Source organism: Mixophyes fleayi, chromosome 9 (assembly GCF_038048845.1).
Source record: "Mixophyes fleayi isolate aMixFle1 chromosome 9, aMixFle1.hap1, whole genome shotgun sequence".
NCBI lineage: Eukaryota > Metazoa > Chordata > Amphibia > Anura > Limnodynastidae > Mixophyes > Mixophyes fleayi.
The window spans coordinates 10,381,615-10,395,656 of NC_134410.1; the positions used below are offsets into that span (position 1 = coordinate 10,381,615).

At 39.8% G+C, this 14,042-nt stretch overlaps 1 long non-coding RNA gene and 7 other non-coding genes across 8 annotated transcripts; 2 read left to right on the top strand and 6 right to left on the bottom strand.

Moving 5' to 3' along the window:
- Positions 1–2,669: 2,669 nt before the first annotated feature.
- Positions 2,670–2,779, bottom strand: TRNAL-CAA (transfer RNA leucine (anticodon CAA)). The gene is made up of 2 exons: positions 2,742–2,779; positions 2,670–2,715 (listed from the first exon to the last, which is right to left on the bottom strand). It is a non-coding gene; the product is annotated as a tRNA-Leu (tRNA).
- An 868-nt stretch (positions 2,780–3,647) lies between these two features.
- On the top strand, positions 3,648–3,720 carry TRNAA-AGC (transfer RNA alanine (anticodon AGC)). Its single transcript has one exon. It is a non-coding gene; the product is annotated as a tRNA-Ala (tRNA).
- A 331-nt stretch (positions 3,721–4,051) lies between these two features.
- Positions 4,052–4,125, bottom strand: TRNAN-GUU (transfer RNA asparagine (anticodon GUU)). Its single transcript has one exon. It is a non-coding gene; the product is annotated as a tRNA-Asn (tRNA).
- A 1,962-nt stretch (positions 4,126–6,087) lies between these two features.
- TRNAL-CAA (transfer RNA leucine (anticodon CAA)) lies at positions 6,088–6,197 on the bottom strand. The gene is made up of 2 exons: positions 6,160–6,197; positions 6,088–6,133 (listed from the first exon to the last, which is right to left on the bottom strand). It is a non-coding gene; the product is annotated as a tRNA-Leu (tRNA).
- A 639-nt stretch (positions 6,198–6,836) lies between these two features.
- Positions 6,837–12,886, bottom strand: LOC142101409 (uncharacterized). Its single transcript, XR_012679005.1, has 3 exons — positions 12,815–12,886; positions 8,933–8,999; positions 6,837–7,053 (listed from the first exon to the last, which is right to left on the bottom strand). It is a non-coding gene; the product is annotated as an uncharacterized LOC142101409 (long non-coding RNA).
- Positions 8,475–8,582, bottom strand: TRNAL-CAA (transfer RNA leucine (anticodon CAA)). The gene is made up of 2 exons: positions 8,545–8,582; positions 8,475–8,520 (listed from the first exon to the last, which is right to left on the bottom strand). It is a non-coding gene; the product is annotated as a tRNA-Leu (tRNA).
- Positions 10,211–10,283, top strand: TRNAA-AGC (transfer RNA alanine (anticodon AGC)). The gene has a single exon. It is a non-coding gene; the product is annotated as a tRNA-Ala (tRNA).
- Positions 10,626–10,699, bottom strand: TRNAN-GUU (transfer RNA asparagine (anticodon GUU)). Its single transcript has one exon. It is a non-coding gene; the product is annotated as a tRNA-Asn (tRNA).
- Positions 12,887–14,042: the final 1,156 nt, after the last annotated feature.

The following is a 14,042-nucleotide window of genomic DNA, read 5'->3' on the forward strand; positions in this document are numbered from 1 at the left end:
TCCGGTGACCACATGTAGACAGATGGTTCGTAGTGATATATAGCCACACGTCTCCATATCAGATTTGTGGACACACACCCTGTGCTATCTATTGAAAACTCACAAAGATAATAGAAGTGTTTGAGATTATGTGAAGAAATAGGCTGATTCTGAATTTGTGCCTTTATTGAGAACTAATGTGTGACGTATTTTGCATGTGACAAGTGTCAGGACTCTGTTCCTATTTTGTATCAGGTATGTTTTACTAGAGGTGAACTTTGGTCATTTGCACCGTACCTGTAAATGCTAATCTCCTTCCCCTGTTTGATCACCTGCACCCCTGATCTGATATTCCCACCCGCACGCTGTCCTTTCCCCACTGTATTCTGGGCTCTGACGTTGTAGCTATTCTGTTTGTCCTGTGCTTTGGAAATCCTGCAAACCAGTCTTCTGTCCTGTGTCTCCTTGGTCCTGGCTGTTTACGATTACTTCAAGCTCACAGTTTGGTGCATCTTCCAGCATTAGGTTCTCATCATTCACCTGTGTCTGCATTGTTCTGCTTAATCCTGTATTTGGCCTGCTGTTCAGTGTGATTTTCAGAGACTGATTCATACATATCCTGCAATACTTGGATTGTGTTTTTTGTATTCTACTAAGACTTTACACTGATTTTGTGTATACCGTGCTCCATCTTCAGCTATTTATATTTAGCACCTCTAATTCTGCAGTGCTGTACAGAGAGCATAGAGTAATTGGCCTTTCATAAGGATTGGAAAGAATATAAACCAATTTTCTTTTTTGTGTGCTGCAAAAAACAAACATTCTAATTTTATATTCTCTGCATGGTTGCACTTTAGTGTCAGCAGGAACCAAACACATTTCGTGCTTACATAAAGTTGTGAATAATTCACAAAAAAATCTACCATAACTAAAATTGAAATGTCCATGCTTTAAATCAGACCTGGCCTTCCCATCCCAGGTGTTGGGAAACTACAAGTCCCAGCATGCTTTGCCAGTAGATAGCCACCTGAGGGCCTGGTCTCCTTCCAATGATACTACTACACACTTCCCAATATAGTTTAATAAACTGAACCATTTAGAATTCAAACGTTTTTCATGAGTCCAAAATGTCAAAATGAATTGTGGCAAATTGAAGACATGTTGGTGTTGACAACTATACCTTAAAAGTGTTCTTAATTGCAAAAACACAAATCTTTTAAATTGTTTGGCATTAACAGAAAAGTGCGGAGACTTAAATAAGCTGAAGGCGCGTTAAATGGTGCAAATCTGCCACGTAACACAAAACTTACCTTCAGGTACTGGAATAACTGCTTCGATGGGGACATTTCTGATTTACTTACTGTGTTTGGTCCCTTGTGTGGTCCTCGCTGACACCATTTGAAGCCGATAGTGGTTTAAAAAAAAAAAAAGTCCAACCACACAGAGAATATACAATTAGAATGTTTTTCTTTCTGAAGCACACAAAAAAAATAGTTTACATTCTTTCCTGACCTAGAAAAACTTTTTCTTTTCTGTCTCAAGGCTTCAGCCTTCTGTGTTCTTGCATGCCTGCAGGGCCGGATTAACCATAGGGCTAACTGGGCTATAGCCCAGGGGCCTCCATTCCTTTAATCCGGCCCTGCATGCCTGTGACATTTCAATACTTTTCCAGGGGCTGGGTCAGGGGTTAAACAATATGGTAAGATGGTTTGTAAATAAGGTGCAAATGAAGAAAAGTAAAGTTAAACTGAACTCCGTAAAAACATATATGTTTTCTTTAAAGAGAACAACACAGATATTCATCTATAGTGATATCAGCTTTGGTTAACTCTTTGCCTCCCATGAGTCTCAGCTTGGGCCTTCCTCTTGTGTGGCTCTAATTAGCACATGCTGAGGTCTCATCAACACCTCACCCAAATGGCTTTCTTGCAATTTGCTGCCTCAGGCTAATGACTAATAATCAACAAAGGGGAATTGGCTCATGTGGTAGAACGCTTGCTTAACATGCCAGAGGTAGCAGCATTAATGCCTCCATTTTACACAGTTTTTCACAAGCAATGCTTCTTTGAAATCTACTACACAATAGAGTTAAATCTCAATGATGTATATCCCCCCCCTGTACAAATTGCTTGATGTAACAGCTCTTAAATGTTGTGCCCTTTCCTCATGTTTGTAAATGTGCCTGATGAAGGGGCCTCTGTGCTCTGAAAGCCAGCAAATATAATCATTTCTAACTGTTAGCCAATAAAGGTATCACTCCTATAATACTTTTGTCTTTTTGACACAAGAGTATTCAACATCACATACACAATAGAGCTAAGACAAAAAATGCTGAGTTGCTAATGGTTGTTTTGTTTTTTAAATTATATACAAGCACCAGAGGAAGTACCTACTTCCTTATTCTTAGCAGTGGTCAAAGTGGAAATTTAGAAGTGGCGGTATGAAAAATGTAATGGGAATGTGATAGTGTTACAATGAAGGCAGTAGATGGAGTGGTGGTGTGACATACCCCTGAATACACCCCCATTGATTCTTATGGTAAAACATTACTGTGAATTGGCAGCAACATTCTATATCCTCTCACGACCGACGACTGTTCTTCAATTTCAGAAGCTCATACTAGCAGCATCCGACAGTTGCAAAGTCTTGGGGGTATAGAGTCCGGAAGTAGATGTCACAAAAACATTACATGTCAGAAGTGGGATTTGAACCCACGCCTCCATTCGGAGACCAGAACACCCATGTGTAGGTAAGAGATCACTCTTGAGTCTGGCGCCTTAGACCGCTCGGCCATCCTGACATCTGTCGGCTGTGAGTTCAGAATGTAATTAACAGTCCTCAGTATCTTTTTTACTCAACTTTGGTCAAGTTTTATTTACACAATTGATCCAAGGCACATACCTCCCAATACTTAGGGAGGAATTCAATTATCCACAGGGTTCTGCAATGTGTCTCTGGAACAGTCCGTGGAGACATCGCCTCAAATGGTTTTTCTCAACACTTCGCACATTATCCCTCATGTCCCGTGCATGCAAAATTGGAAAGGCTACACAAAGGGGAATTAGCTTAAATGGTAGAGCGCTTGGCATGCAATAAGTAGTGGGTCTATGCTTGGGTTCTCCAGATAGATTTCCATAAGTTATTTTTCTTTGAAATCTACAATGTATCCCTGAAAACACATCAGCCCCAACTGTGTCATTTAATCGTTTTCAGGTTTCTTTTAGAAGTTCCAAAACTTTCATGTAGTTGTTTTGAAAATGATACGCGCACTGGAGAGTTCCTGAAACTGCCCTTGATTTATTTTCCATATTCTTCTGGTAAAACGTTCCTGCAAGTTGGCAGCAGCATTTTATATTCTCTCAGGACTGATTTCTGCTCTCGGACACTAATGCAAACATCTGAATGTAGAGTCAGGGAGTAGATGGGTTTTGAATTGTGGGGTAAGTGTCTACTGAGGAAACATTAAGAAAACTATCTGGTAAATGTTGAGATATACTGTACATGGTGTAAATTGCAGAACAATTCTGTAGCCACAGAAAGTAAAAAGGTGACATTTTCAAACCCGCAGTTTAGTAAATATACCCCCATGAGTCTGTACATGTGTGTACCCAGCTTTACACTCCAGGCAACTTTCTGTTTGAAATTGGGTCAAAGCTTTGCTTAACAAAGGGGAATTAGCTCAAATGGTAGAGCGCTCGCTTAGCATGCGAGAGGTAGCGGGATCGATGCCCGCATTCTCCAGACATTTTTTTTTTTGCAAGAAATATTTATTTCAAATTTGCTAAACTGAATGACAGAAGCCCGTTAGCCTGACCATTGTTATTTTACGTTTCCGTCTGAAGTCCCAAAAGAATACAAAATTGCTTATGGTTGTTTTGAAAATGATATGCCAACATCCAGAATTGAACTAGCGAATCCCCAAATTTTATCTTTATTTATTTTACTTGATCATCTGTTAAAAAAAATAACTATGAACTGGAAGAAGCATTTTGTGTGCTTTGCCAAATGTAGTCACGTTATACATGTTGTAGTTACACGGACGATTCTGTAGCCACTGAAGGAAAATAATTAACGTCCCTGGGTGGGCTTGAACCACCAACCTTTCGGTTAACAGCCGAACGCGCTAACCGATTGCGCCACAGAGACATATAGCAAAAGAATTTGCCCTACTTTGTACTATAGTCAAGTCATCTGTATCCTTTTCTTTCAATTAAAAATTCAGGCCTCAAATTAATTTGGCCTTCTAATCAAGTGATTTACGAAGGGTTGGTTAGGCCCACCAGGGTACAAAGAAAATTCCCAGTAGGCCACAATGGGTTGTTGCTCCGCTCCCTAATGCTGTAGGGGTGGCGGCCCCAAACCCTGCTATTCACTGCTCTGTTAATACAATATGACAAGATATAAGCCCTTATTCTACTGCTGTTCTATATGTATTAAACAATGGGCCAGAACTCTGTTCTCTCATTCACAACCACTACATGGGCTTTCCTTGAAGTGCTCAGCTACCATCTGGACTCATAATCTTTTACTTCCACCAGTAATTGCTACCTAAAGGGATCAACTCCCCTGCTCCTGGGCATACTACTTGCTAATCTCTGTTCATCTATGCAGGTGCTTATCGACTTTTATTCTCCTATACCTATTCCGACCATTGTCAAGGCCTCTCCAATCCAACGTTCAATGGCTAAATCCAGAAAACTCTGAGATCACACATCATTTTACCAGACAAGATAAGGCGTCCTCTCAACCAGATCCACCGTCATCACCTATAAGCAAGTTGCGACATCATCCCCAACTCCTTCCACTAAGGAGGACATTCGTGCATTGACTAACCTCATCACTGATTTTAAGAATTAAATAGTTAAAATAAAGTATTAAAAAAAAAATAACAAACACACATACACAAACAAAATTGTGTGTGTGTGTATATATATATATATATATATATATATATAACTCCTGATTAGCAGCAGAATCACTGGTAACTTGGAAAACCCAGTATACAGACCTAATGAATGAAGCCTACCCTCTCTCTCCATCTATAAACCCCAGGATCCTTTTCTGGCTTTTCCACAGGCCTATAGCCCTTTAGCAGCTCACAGATATTAACATTTTCCTGGGGTTTTAAAACAAGTAGGTTAGAAACCTAGTTGAAATATACCTACCCTCAAACACTAATCCAGTAACTTTGTCACTCCGCACCTGTGGGTGGGCCAAGCCATGTTCAGCAGAGCCTAGGGATCTATTTCCAGTAAGCCAACCGTGACACATACCATTTATCAATTTGTTGCCCTTCTCTGTCTTTTTTATAGAGTGGTAGCCAGAATTGTACTCCGTATTCAAGATGAGGTTTTACAAACGATTTATATAGTGGCAAAATGACACTGTCTTCCCTTGCATCTATGCCCCTTTTTATGCATGCCAATACTTTATTGGCCCTTGCAGCTGCTGCTTGACATTGAGCACAATTGCTAAGTCTACTTTCTACGAGCACTCCCAAATCCTTCTCCATTATATTTTCCCGGAAATTTATCCCATTTAATTTATAGATTGCGTGCTTGTTTTTGATCCCTAAATGCATAATATAGTTATCTATATTAAACTTCATCTTCCATTTGGATCTTCCATCCTCCAGTATCCTCTAAGACGTTAAAAAAAATTGTTAAGTTGCTTATGGTTGTTGTTTTAAAAAAATATATATGCAATTAGCACAGGGTGATCTTGTGTATAATCTGCCAATGATTTATTTTCGTTACTCTTATGGTAAAGAATTACTGTGAATTGGCAGCAACAGTCTGTATCCTCTCAGGACTGAGAAGCTCATTCTGACACTAATTGCAGTACCTTGGGCGCAGAGCCAGTAAGTAGGCGTTGTATAAATTGTGGGGTAAGCTTGAGTATTAAGGAAACAACAAAGCCGTCTGGTAAATGTAGTCAGAAATAGTGTCCATTTTTTATGCTGTTGTATATTGCAGGACAGTCCTCTAGAAAGAGAAGAAAAATTGTTTAACAAAGTACTTGATCAAAGGTATGTGTAAATAATGATAGAGAGTTGTGCAACTAGTTACTCCACATTTGTTCTCTGAATTTGCAAACAAAAAGATTACATGTCAGAAGTGGGATTTGAACCCACGCCTCCATTCGGAGACCAGAACACCCATGTGTTGGTAAGAGATCACTCTTGAGTCTGGCGCCTTAGACCGCTCGGCCATCCTGACATCTGAATCTATGGGCTCAGAAGAAACTCCTCAGACACGAGTTAATGAATTCCACTTAAGCCTCAACTGCAACATTTAATTGTATTCAGGTTTCTGCCAGAAGTCCCAAATCTTTCTTATGGTTGTTTTCAAAATTATTTGCAACCATCCAAACCTAGTGAGTCCCTGAATCTGCTCTTATTTTCTTTTATTTATTCTTCTAGTGAAACATTACTGTGAATTGGCAGCAGTATTCTATAGTCTCTCAGGACTGATTACTGGTATCAGACATTAGTTGCAAACCCCTGGCTGTAGAATCAGTGAGTAGACATGTTATGAATTGTGGTGTAATTTTGTGCACCTTACGGCTAATTGAATTTCCCCCTCACACATGCAAAATTGGGAATGCTACACAAAAGGTAATTAGCTTAAATGGTAGAGTGCTTGGCATGCAATAAGTCGTGGGATCTATGTTTGGGTTCTCCAGATAGATTTTCATAAGTGATGTTTCTTTGAAATCTACAATGTATCGCTGAAAACACATCAGCCACAACTGTGTCATGTAATAGTTTTTAGGTTTCCTTTAGAAGTTAAAAATCTTTCATGTAGTTTTGAAAATTATATGCAGGCACCCGGTGAGTCGCTGAAACTGTCCTTGATTTATTTTTCTTATTCTTCTGCTAAAACGTTCCTGCAAGAGAACCGAGATAGACAACCATCTAGTTGTACTTGTAATTCTGGATATTGTAACTTAGCTACAAGAAAGATGTGTTGTCTTTCCAGTAATTGTCACTATGCTGCTTCATTAGGATTGATAAATGACCACTGCCACAAATTTATCTCCAAGCAACATTGGTTTGTCTCTTTGAAGATCTTCCTGTGGACAGATAAATTGTCTAGTTAAGGCATCTGTCTTACTATTATGAAAACCAGCTATATACGTCTATATGGGACAATAAAATGAGATCTGGTAAAGAACAAGGTACATCTAGCTTGACAAGAGTTCAATTTCCTGTGGATTACAAATATTCAAGGTTCTGATGATCCATAGAAACTGTGATAGGCTCCTTCCAAGATGTATTGTCATTCTTTTAAAATCAGACAATTCCTGATCACCTATTGAATAATTATGTTCGGGTCATAGGCAAACCGAGGGGGTTTCCTGGTGCCTGGAAACCCCCTCAAAGCCTGGGGCACTGTATAATTGAGGTGACTGGACCCTGCCCCCGCTTCACATGGCTCTGCAGTGCACGCAGCATTGCCCATGTATATTATGGGGATAGGAAGAGTTGGAGAGCAGCCAAGCACTGTCTAATATTATAGCCACGCCCCCATGCATGCTGGCCACGCCCACTGGTGGCATGGTGTGGAAACCCCCCTCTACAAATCCTGCGTTTGCCCCTGCGGGTGGACATGGGATGAAGTGGTTGTTTATTTGCCTGTCTCTGAGACACGTCCACATAGGTGCTCTGGAACGCCCTCGGCGTGGCCTTTCTGTACATTACCTATGTTCGACCACCCCATCCCACACCCATTCCGCCCTGCAAGTTGTAGGCTGTTCTGAGTTTCATTTGCGTCCAGACACGAATTCTTGCAATTGGGTTCATTGGTGTAAGTTCCATTTTGGAGCATGAGCAGAGTGAAATCACACAAGATACAGCACGCAAAAGGACTTGTGTCCGAACATGAATCAGTCCCATTATATATAATATAGAACATTTATATCAATTTACATAAACGACTAAACATTATTTTATTCATTTGAATAATTAAATCTTATTTAAACAGTACTGAATTAAAATGTGCACAGTTCTATGTGCCCTTTGATAAATAAAAGTGTTCTACTTATTAAATTCGAGACATGATGGAAAAATACAGCAATATTTTGAGTATACACTAAAAGCTGGTTGTTCATCTGGTTATATATAATACACTAAGTGTCAGTGTCAGATGATAACCATTTCATATTGTGCATGCTCAGGTCGTGTTCAGGACAACTGTGTCTGACTTTTTGGAATCAGACTTTGTGGTTTATTATACTTTTTCTGGTTGCTAGGAATTATAGTTTCAACATGTCATTATTGTGTGTACGGCTTGTAAGGAATACTGTTATTTTGCAATCTGTTCTGTGCTCTCTGCATTCCTCTGTTCAAAGTCTGCTGTGCTACGTGGTTGTAAATACGGAAACAGAACCAAAACCACACACAGAATGACAATAACTAATAGCACAATTTGCCGGACACATTTTAGTTGCTTATTGAATATTTGCAAAAAAAAAATTATTGAGAAAAAATATTTTGTCAGAAGTGGGATTTGAACCCACGCCTCCATTCGGAGACCAGAACACCCATGTGTAGGGAAGATTACTCTTGAGTCTGGCGCCTTAGACCACTCGGCCATCCTGACAATTGCTTTTCATTCTGTGTTTAGTGATTAAATATATGAACATCATATAAGCACACTCACTTTATAACATATGCTGATAGGCTTTTTCTGTTTTTTAAAATTTGTGTCTCTTCCTTCGCTATTTATTATTTTTGTTTGAAAGCTACTGCTGAGATTTTTGCATACTACTTGTAGTGTGCTTACCTTATCTGATTGTTTTCCTTTTTAGGCTGTGGATGGCTTATATTTAAAGAACAAAAATTGTAACTTTTTTGTAGCTTTTTTTTGTAGTTTTCGACATTTTATCATTCTGGGGGGTTATAGATTTATTTTCACCCACACATAAGCGCTAAAGAGAAGAACCCTCTTACCTTTTTTTTCATTGTTACAGTAGTTGTTTGTCATTGACTGTACACCAATGTGGATTATGTTGGCCTCCTATATAAAGACATAATATAAGACTTGCAATATCACTGCTCATTACTAAACTACCTCTTTTCAATTACAACACAAATATTGAGCAAAAATGTTCCTGGAGAATGCAGGCATCGATCCCGCTACCTCTCGCATGCTAAGCGAGCGCTCTACCATTTGAGCTAATTCCCCTACGGTGACGGTGGGCAAGTTTCTCTGTCTACGATGATAATTTGACTATGCAAATTACCTAATCCCTTCCTTCCTCTTTTCCCTCCTCCCTACCCTGCAAGTCTATAGTGTAAACCAGGCCTGTCCAACCTACGGCCCCCCAGATGTTGTGAAACTACAAGTCCCAGCATGCCCTTCCAGTTATCAACTGGTTGTCTACTAGCAAAGCATGCTGGGGCTTGTAGTCTCACAACATCTGGGGGGCCACAGGTTGGACAGGCCTGGTGTAAACCATAGCCCACAGCTACACACAGACCGACTATAGATACGATTCCATAGTTATATTTATTTTATTTAGGCATATATTGTTAGTTGTACATTGTAGCAATTTACTCCAAAGTCAGAACTATCAAGATAAGTGTCCTGTTTATTTTGTTACATGTAACAGAGACCCATATAACGTGAAAGTGGAGATGCATTAGTGGAGTAACATTAGTGGAGAAAGTGGAGTAACATTAAGTATTCACATGTAACATGTAACTCCCATGTTTCTCAGCGTGGTCAGTGTGTATCATGTTTGGTGTCCTATGACTTCTGTTGCCCTGATTAAAACATGCTGATGTCTTTTTAAAGCTCCATCTCAGCCAAATTACTTTCTTAAGCTGGGTGTACACACCTATACAATTTTATTTCACATGCAATTTCTGTAACGATTTCACCCACGATTGCGTGCACACCTACACAATTTACCTTCAGATCTGACATCTTCATCTCATAGTCATCTGCTGAAAAGACTATGGGCTATATTTACTAAACTACAGGTTTGAAAAAGTGGAGATGTTGCCTATAGCAACCAATCAGATTCTAGTTATTATTTATTTAGTACATTCTACAAAATGACAGCTAGAATCTGATTGGTTGCTATAGGCAACATCTCCAGATTATCAAACCAGTTTAGTAATTATACCCTTATAATTATACCCCATTACTCTGTACATGTGTACCCAGCTTTACACTCCTGGCAACTTTCTGTTTGAAATTGGGTCCAAGATTTGCTCAACGAAGGGGAATTAGCTCAAATGGTAGAGCGCTCGCTTAGCATGCGAGAGGTAGCGGGATCGATGCCCGCATTCTCCAAACATTTTTTTATTTTATTTTTTTGCAAGAGATATTTCTTTGAAATTTACTAAACTAAATGACAGAAGCCGATTACCCTGACCATCATTAGTTTACGTTTTCTTCTGAAGCCCCAAAGGAATGCAAATTTGCTTATGGTTGTTTTGAAAATAATATGCCAACATCCAGAATTGAACTAGAGAATCCCCAAATCTGACCTTTATTTATTTAACTTGATCATCTGTTAAAAAAAAAATTACTACGAACTGGAAGAAGCATTTTGTGTGCTTTGCTAAATGTAGTCACGTTGTACATGTTGTAGTTACACGGACAATCCTGTAGCCAGTGAACGAAAATAACTAACGTCCCTGGGTGGGCTTGAACCACCAACCTTTCGGTTAACAGCCGAACGCGCTAACCGATTGCGCCACAGAGACATGTGAGCCTTGCAGCTGAGTCAGATCTTTAGCTAGGTAAGGAGCCATTGCAAAATATTTCTCATAAGCTGTTTTAAAGCTCAGTCTGTAAATGCTGCCAGTACTCCTTGTCTGAAAGACCTGGAGAAATCATCATCTTCTAGTTTAACCCTTCTTCCACTAGGGAGGCGATCTGCATCCATTTCTAGATATTCCTCCATATTAAATAACTGAAAACACTCTAATACTGCGTGGACAAAATAAAGCCACACGTGGCTCTTCCCACATCCTCAGGATCACGTCCCCTTAGCAAATCTGTTGTGTTGGACAATGACACCGCAGCTAAGCTGCTTTCGACCACCCCTATAACAGCAAATGACATTGTACGATAACTGACATGAATTATGCTAATTATGTTAGTTTTTGTAAATGTAGAATATATTGCTGCTAAGAAGACAATATATTGATTGCCTGGGCATATGGGCCGACAATACATGCTGAGCAACTTCCTATTGATTTTCTAATAAACTCATACATGCCAATTCTCCCGGAATGTCCGGGAGACTCCCGAATGTCGGGTAGATCTCCCGGAATCCCGGGAGAGCTGGTGATTCTCCCACGTCTGGCCCATCTGCCCACTTCAATAAAATTAGAGCAGGAATGTATGGGGGGCGGGGCTTCGTGATTTGCGCAATTTAGGCCCAACCCCCAGTGATGTAATGCTTGTTTGTGGTGTTTTTACACTGTAAAATGACCCAAAACAGGCATTACCTCACTGGGGGCGGGGCCTAAATTACGCGGCAAGTATGAATAAACTGCAGCTGATTTGACAATTAAGGAAAAGCAAACAGGGCTCTTTAGTCTACTCTACATTCCAATTTTTTTTTTTCAATAGTTCTTCTTCACTAGCCCTTCTTGCTGATCGTCCACAGCGTTTAACCGTTGGAGAAGTGTCCTTATTATTTTTTTCTCTTGGGGCGGCCTATGGGACCCTTACAAAATCTTGCTATCTTGTCCACAAACATCTAGTTAAACCATATTTGCCAACTTTGTGTTGTTGGCATCCGGGAGATTCCAGAGAGGGGGTTTGGTTGGAGGGCGGGGCGAAAAAGCCTAATTTGGCTCCCGATGGGCAAGATGCGGGAGATTTGACTGCTCTCCCGGGAGTCCAGGAGACCTACCCAGAATTCAGGAGTTGGAAAGTATGAATTAAACCCTTGCCCATGGTGTGCCGAAAACTTCTGCAGCATTAGGCCCCTCTTTTCCCCTCCTCTAAATACACCCCTGCGATGCTGTGTGCACCAGTGGCAAAAATTGTGACAGTGCCCTGTGATTACACAACATGTTTTGTAGTATCGCCATCAGCCGCTGTGTCAGTATTATCACATAAACCAGCGACTCACTGATACACAAGTAGTTGTTCCCAATATACTGGCTTATGTATGATTCTGCCGTCTCCGCCCTGTCATTTCTCTAGTCCTGATTATAGGGGTTTGGATAATTGTCACAAAATAATTTTATATAATTAAATTAATTAGATTATACTCTCTGCTGCAATTTCGGTGACCATTAATGTGCATTAGATGAAATGCAGGTGCAGGAAATTATAATCAAATGCTGGTCTGTAACAATCTTCTGCTAAATGCACCCACTCTAATAAATGTGGCCACTGTTTATACTACAGGAAAGGCTCGTTTATGGTGGATATTCCACGGGCAAGGGTATAAAAATAAAAAAATATAATATATATATATATATATATATATATATATATATATATATATACACACACACACACACACACACACACATACACAAACAATACTGTGCAAATATTTTAGGCAGCTGAGGAAAAATTCTGCAAAATAAGAATGGTGATGATGATCATTATTTTCAACCTTCTTTTGTCCTGCTTTCATGATTCTAAATGTTAGGAAGTACAAGGTGTAGTGCATAATATGTCTTTGTATTTATAGAAAATAGTGTTTAAAATTAGGCTCTGTGTCCCCCACCTCTCCTATATCACACACACACACACACACACACAAATGCATGGGACACACATATAGACAGACAGAGAACAGAGACTGAGAATAACATCCAGGATGCAGATATCTGCCTCTGTCAGTGAGGTACCTGTCTGTGTCCTTAGACATGCTGCTGAGAATGGTGCTGAATATTGAAGAACTCCTAGTTTGCTCTTTTTGCAGAGGGGAAGTTCCTAAATAAAGTTTGCCCAGAACTTCAATCAGGTGAACTAGATTATGTTTACAGCGTGTCTCCATCACCGACTATGTTTATACAAGTAGCAGCCATTTTTCTGTAGACCAAAATGCACCGAAGCCTGTAAGCCTATGTGGCTTCTGCATCTGAGACAAATTGGATTGTAATAACAGATCACTGGAGCTGGTGAGAAAAAGTGCCTCTATATATATATATATATATATATATATATATATATATATATTGATCAAAGTGGAAATTTAGAAGTGGCAGGATGGAGAATGATAAGTGACTGGAATGTGTTACAATGATACTGCCAAATACACCCCCACTTCCACCACTGTGTATATATATATATATATATATATATATATATATATATATATATAAAAATACAAACAGAAGATATATATGGCGCTAATCACCACAGCGTTTATACTAAGATAAATATCTCAAAACACATTTACATAAAATCAGTCCCAAACAGGAAGTCCATATAAGTATCACTTGACTCCTATACGAGTGGCAGCCTTGATAGCCTGAAACCAGATGGTCGGTCCGGATAAGAAAAACACTGCAACAAAAAGACAGGCAGGCGCCTCTAAGTGTAGCATCAAATGTATAGGGTGGGAATAAGTAATAACATGCATACCGTGAGGTAAGCAGCAGTGGGTGTCAGAGAGAAGATGGAGTAGCCTCTGCTATGGTCATAATCCTCCAAGTCTCAGTCTATCAGTACATCACCTCACGGTATGCATGTTATTACTTATTCCCACCCTATACATTTGATGCTACACTTAGAGGCGCCTGCTTGTCTTTTTGTTGCAATATATATATATATATATATATATATATATCTATAATATAAATGCCTAGTGGCGTGTGTTAGTCTGTCTGTGTGTCGGTGGAAAAAAATAAAACCAAGCTGCAGCGCCACCTGCTGGGCAGAGTTATACACTGACCTATATATTTCTTGAAGGAGAAGTGACAGTTGGGAGTGGTTGGTGGTTGCCGGGGGTGACAGTGGGGAGTGGTTGGTGGTTGCCGGGGGTGACAGTGGGGAGTGGTTGGTGGTTGCCGGGGGTGACAGTGGGGAGTTTTTAACACCTTAAGTAGCTTGATGTGACTAGAATGCATGAGT